Raw genomic sequence first — 5,015 nt, 5'->3', positions numbered from 1 at the left:
TATGGGCGCGTGTCTGTGTTTGCGCTCCCCTTCCAGAAGTGTTCCAATAAATTTGATCTTACTTTGAAAAGAAATATGTCCATTGCTTGGATGTTTTGCACCCAAGCAAAATTGGGGGTGGGAGGGATTGCTTCATGTTCCATTCAATTTGCTCTCACTTTGAAAAGGAGTGTCAACTGCATGGAAATTTTGTAAAGGAGACACAAGTCAAAAAAAAATCTGACACTCTAACACAAGCAAAAAAAAAAAAAAAAGTGTCCATTGCGTGGACTTTTTGCAAAGGAGTAACTCCAACAAAATTTAGCAAAAAATTAGCTTGCATTCCAATTAATTTGCCCTGAATTTGAAAAGAGAATCGTCAATTGTCTGGACACAAACTCCCTCAAAAAAATTGCTCCATGTTTCAATCAAATTGCTTTTGATTTGAAAAGAGAAGTGTCCATTGCATGGATATTTTGCAAAGGGAGTCTCTCCAACAAAATTATGCAAAACAGTTTGCTTTTATTCCACTTAATTTGCCTTCAATTTAAAAAGTGCCCAGTGCTTGGGCGTTTGCCAAAGGAAGGAAAGCTTCATGTTCCAATAAATGTGCTTTTAATTTGAAAAGTAGTGCCATGTCTTTGTTCATTTTGGAAAGCAGGCACTTTAACTTCTATGTCAGGAAAATATACAATAAGTTCATAAAAATAATCGTAACGATATCAGAATGATTCAACCCAGACTGCCTATACCACCTCGCATCACGTGTCAAGGACTTGAAAACTTTCTTTAAAAGCGAGCTGATTTCTTTTTTCGAACAGGGCTCGCTTAACATAATATATTCCTTGTAAACAAGCTAGTGTCAACTTTCCAAGCGCGTCTTTTCATTGTTTCGACGGCGCACGCTAAAGGCCCTTGGAGCTCCTGAAGCACCATCAAGTTCCAACACTTGATCATCTTAAGAGGCACTTTGAATCTCAGACGCGGCTGGAGAGGAGAATCGAAGGCTCCGACGCCGACGGTGATGATGACAAGTGGCGTGGGAGGCGGGCGACCTTGCGTCCGCGTTAGCATTGAAAAACAGGACTTTACGACTTAACAACCTTCGCTTAACATATGCGCGTCGAGGTAAAAAAAAAAAAGTGTAAAACAGAGGCGTCATCCATCCTCTGCCGCGCGCGCGGCCCCTCCCGCTTCCCGCGTTTCTCCGTAGCAACAGGCCGACCTCGTTGCTATGACAACATCTTGTCTGCTTTGCTTCCAGCGACAATGGCAAGAGAAATGGAGGGGGAGGCACGTGTACACTACAGTACAGTTCAATTTCCATGCTCGTGCAGAATATTCAAATTGTCCCCATTAATGCTTCTCAAATGGAAATTTGTGAAGGCGATAAGCGAGATTTTTTTTCGGGTAATCTAATTCAAATGTCCCGAGTCCACTTTACTATTGAAATTCAAATTAAGAGCAAATTAACTGGATCATGATGCAGCTTAAGTTTTGTATATTTTTGTAGCGATTTTCCAGCAGTACTTTTTTGCGCCAAGTATCCGCTAACCAACAAAACTATTTTTTGAAAGAAAGAAAAAAAAAGACTTGCAAATCTAATTTAAATGTCCTGAGTGTACTTTACTTTTCAACCATCAAAAATTTGATTGATGTTCCAATTAATTTGCTCTTCATTTGAAAATTATCCACTGCTTCAGCATTTAGCAAAGGAGTCCAGCACAACAACAAAAATTTGCAAAAGCGGTGATTCATGTTCCAGTCAATTTGCTTTTAATTTGAAAATCAAAGAATCCATTGCTTGAATGTTTTACAAAGGAAACAATTGCACAATTTAGCCAACGGTTTCATCATGTTCCAATCAATTAGTTTTTAATTTGAAAAGAAAACGTGACCATCGCTTTGGTGTTTGCCTAGGAGTCAATGCAACAAAATGAGCAAAAAAGTTGCTTCATTCAAAATAAAAACTGTCCATTACTTGGACATTCTGCACAGGAGTTCACTATTACACTCAAGTTGTCTCATGGTCCAATCAATTTGCTTTTAATTTAAAAAGACGCACCAATTCCTTGGGCATTTTGCAAAGGAGTCATTCTAGAAAATTTCACACACACATTCCCACTGCCTTGTGCTGTTTCACAGCTTCAAGGTTCCCTCACACCTTTTTTTTTTGGCTTTTGAGAAAAGTTAAGAATGCAATATGTGGGCTTTTTTATGACTAAAACACCTGAGAGCTGTTTTTCCTTGAACACACAAAGACTACCGTTTGCAATCAGTCAGCATTATTGTCAAGTCTACGGGTATCTCGTCTTAAAAGTCGAGGGAGGGCTGCCTACGTGCAGGATTCGCGCTTGAAATCCTTCCTTAGCGCGAGAAATAAATCCGATAATCGCCGAGGTGGGAAATTTCGTTCCCAACTCTCTTTCTCGCTCTCGCTTTCTTTCTCGCGCTCTGTCTTCCCTTCTTTAAAACATCCCCCAATTAGCCGAGCCCCGGGTTGCTACGCGACCACGTCCTAAGCGTTATTGACTAAGTCATTAACGGACATTCGAGAGGACAACCACCGCCGGCCTGATCGGAACTGATAATTGTTTTGCCGCTTTTATGAGAAGACCATCTTGACGTGCCGTACTTTTGCCAGTTTCACCCTTGTGCAATATTTTGTAGAATCCTTTGATATCCCGATCAAAGGCATTTTATAACAAATAAGACGCTAGGGAGCTGAAATTTCACCCAGATGGGGACAACATGTCAAAATTCAACATGGCCTGACCACTTAGTTATCGCACCACCAGGAGTGTGACATAATTGGTCAAATTTTGGAAAAATCCTTGATATTTACAGGGAAAGCATTGAAAGAAGGCACTAGGGAGCTGAAATTTCACCCAGTTGTTGAGAACAGCTCAAAGTTAAACATGGTATGAACACTTAGCTATCACATTAGCAGTAGTGTGCCATCCCTTGGCTAAAATACTGCAAGAATTATGTGAAAGAATCTGACTGAAAAAAGGTAAAAGAAAAAGGCACTAGGGAGCTGAAATTTCACCTGAATGGTGACAATATGTCAAATTTCAACATGGCACGACCACTTAGTTATCACACTACTAGGACGCGGCCATCTCTTGGCTAAAATACTTCCAGAGTGACGTGGAAGAAAATGGTCAAAATACTGCACAAGAGTTAAAATAGCATGCACTTTTTGAAGAAGCCGCTCAACAGTAAAATATGATCAATAATTGGGCGGAGCTTGAACGGGAGTCGCCATGATAAGTGGCCGACCCCCAAAGGCTCTCCCTTTTGCCCACGCCCAAGCTTTTGACCCCATGACTAATCCAATTCCATTTCCTGCTAGCACTGACGGATTACTCTGTGTGTGCGTGTGTGTGTGCGCGTGTGTGTGTGTGTGTGTGTGCAGATGTTTTTTTTTTTTTGTCACAGGTTTGATTTTGTGTCCGCGAGGCTCCCCTGGCAAAGCAAACACAGACAGCAATTAAAGCCCGGGCACGGCAGCGCCTTTCCTTCCTCTTACATCATTAACCCACGGCGCCGAAGAGCTGCACGGGTGATGCACACGCACCTCCTCGCTTTTTTTCCCGCTCCGCCTATTATGACATATGTGGAGGATACAGGGAGGATTAGACGGACCAAGGCAAAATCGTTCGGTTGTACTGAATGTTTGAATTGTACTGAACTGTAATTGGACTTCTAGCGTGGATTTCACGACCCATTTCGTTGTCGTATTTTCATTTGCCGTATTTTCCGCACTATAAGGCGCACCGGATTATAAGGCGCACCCTCAATTAACGACATATTTTACCATTTTTCCATATATAAGGCGCACCCTCAATTAACGACATATTTTACCATTTTTCCATATATAAGGCGCACCCTCATTTAATGGCATATTTTCAAACTTTTTCCATATATAAGGCGCACCAGATTATAAGGCGCACCCTCAATCAATGACATATTTTGAAAACGTTTTCCATATATAAGGCGCACCGGATTATAAGGCGCACCCTCAATCAATGACATATTTTCAAAACTTTTTCAATCACAATATAGTAATACTCAAATTAATAACAATAACTCAAATAATAACTCAATAGCATAATAACGCAATATGAGCAACCTTGTTCAACCGTAAACACAGAAAAGAAACAGGTAAAGCTTACTTTATCGGTTCATTCCCCATCTACGAATCTCAATATTGATCCATATATAAGGCGCACCTGATTATAAGGCGCACCGTCAGCTTTTTCAAAAAATGAAGGCTTTTAAGTGCGCCTTATAGTGCGCAAAATACGGTACTTTGATAGGCAGTTGGGTGAGGTGGTAGCTAGCTTGCTAGGTAGGTGTTTGGCTGGTTGATTGGTTTAGACGGTTAGTCGAACAGGTGAAAGTTTTTCTCATGGTTTTCGCTTCCACTCTGCTGAAATGAGTGAGCGACTCAGCACATGGACTTGCGCTGCATTTTTCTTTCGTAATCACCACTTTGAGCGCAACACAAATCGATGAAGCCGGAATCCTTTCCTGCTTCGCTGCCCGAGACGTTAACAAGCTGAAGCTAGTCGGACACTTTCGCTCCTCCGCGTCGCATTTGGTTACGTCGTCTCAATCGAGAGGACATTTTGATAACTCGTGACTCGTGCCAGGCGGGTCTTACTCGCGATCTGTCGACGGCAATCAGACAGCGTGCGCTCGGAAATCCAGGCGAGCGTAAACGTGGCCGTTGGAGCGCTAAATCTAATGAGGTCTCCGGAGGCATGGCCGCACCGTGCAAAGCTCCAATTACAGCGCGCGCGCTAAATGGTTTCCGTCTGGCTTTTATCGAGCCGAGGGACCATCGCGCTCTTTCGAATGCTCTTTATTTCATTCACCTAAAACGCTTTCCGCTCTGTAGTTAGCTTCTCAATTCAACATGCAGATTTGTTTTGTGCCTTGGAGCAAGGCGGCGCCTGTTATTTTTTCGTGGGGGTTCAGTAAATTCCCTAATGTCAAAATTCACCAGGATCACGCTAAATAGTGAATAG

The sequence above is a fragment of the Hippichthys cyanospilos genome, chromosome 21 (genome assembly GCF_059441005.1).
Source record: "Hippichthys cyanospilos isolate Australia breed blue-spotted pipefish chromosome 21, RoL_Hcya_1.0, whole genome shotgun sequence".
NCBI classification, from domain to species: Eukaryota; Metazoa; Chordata; class Actinopteri; order Syngnathiformes; family Syngnathidae; genus Hippichthys; species Hippichthys cyanospilos.
The sequence above is the reverse complement of the archived record's forward strand: the minus strand, read 5'-3'. Positions refer to the sequence as shown.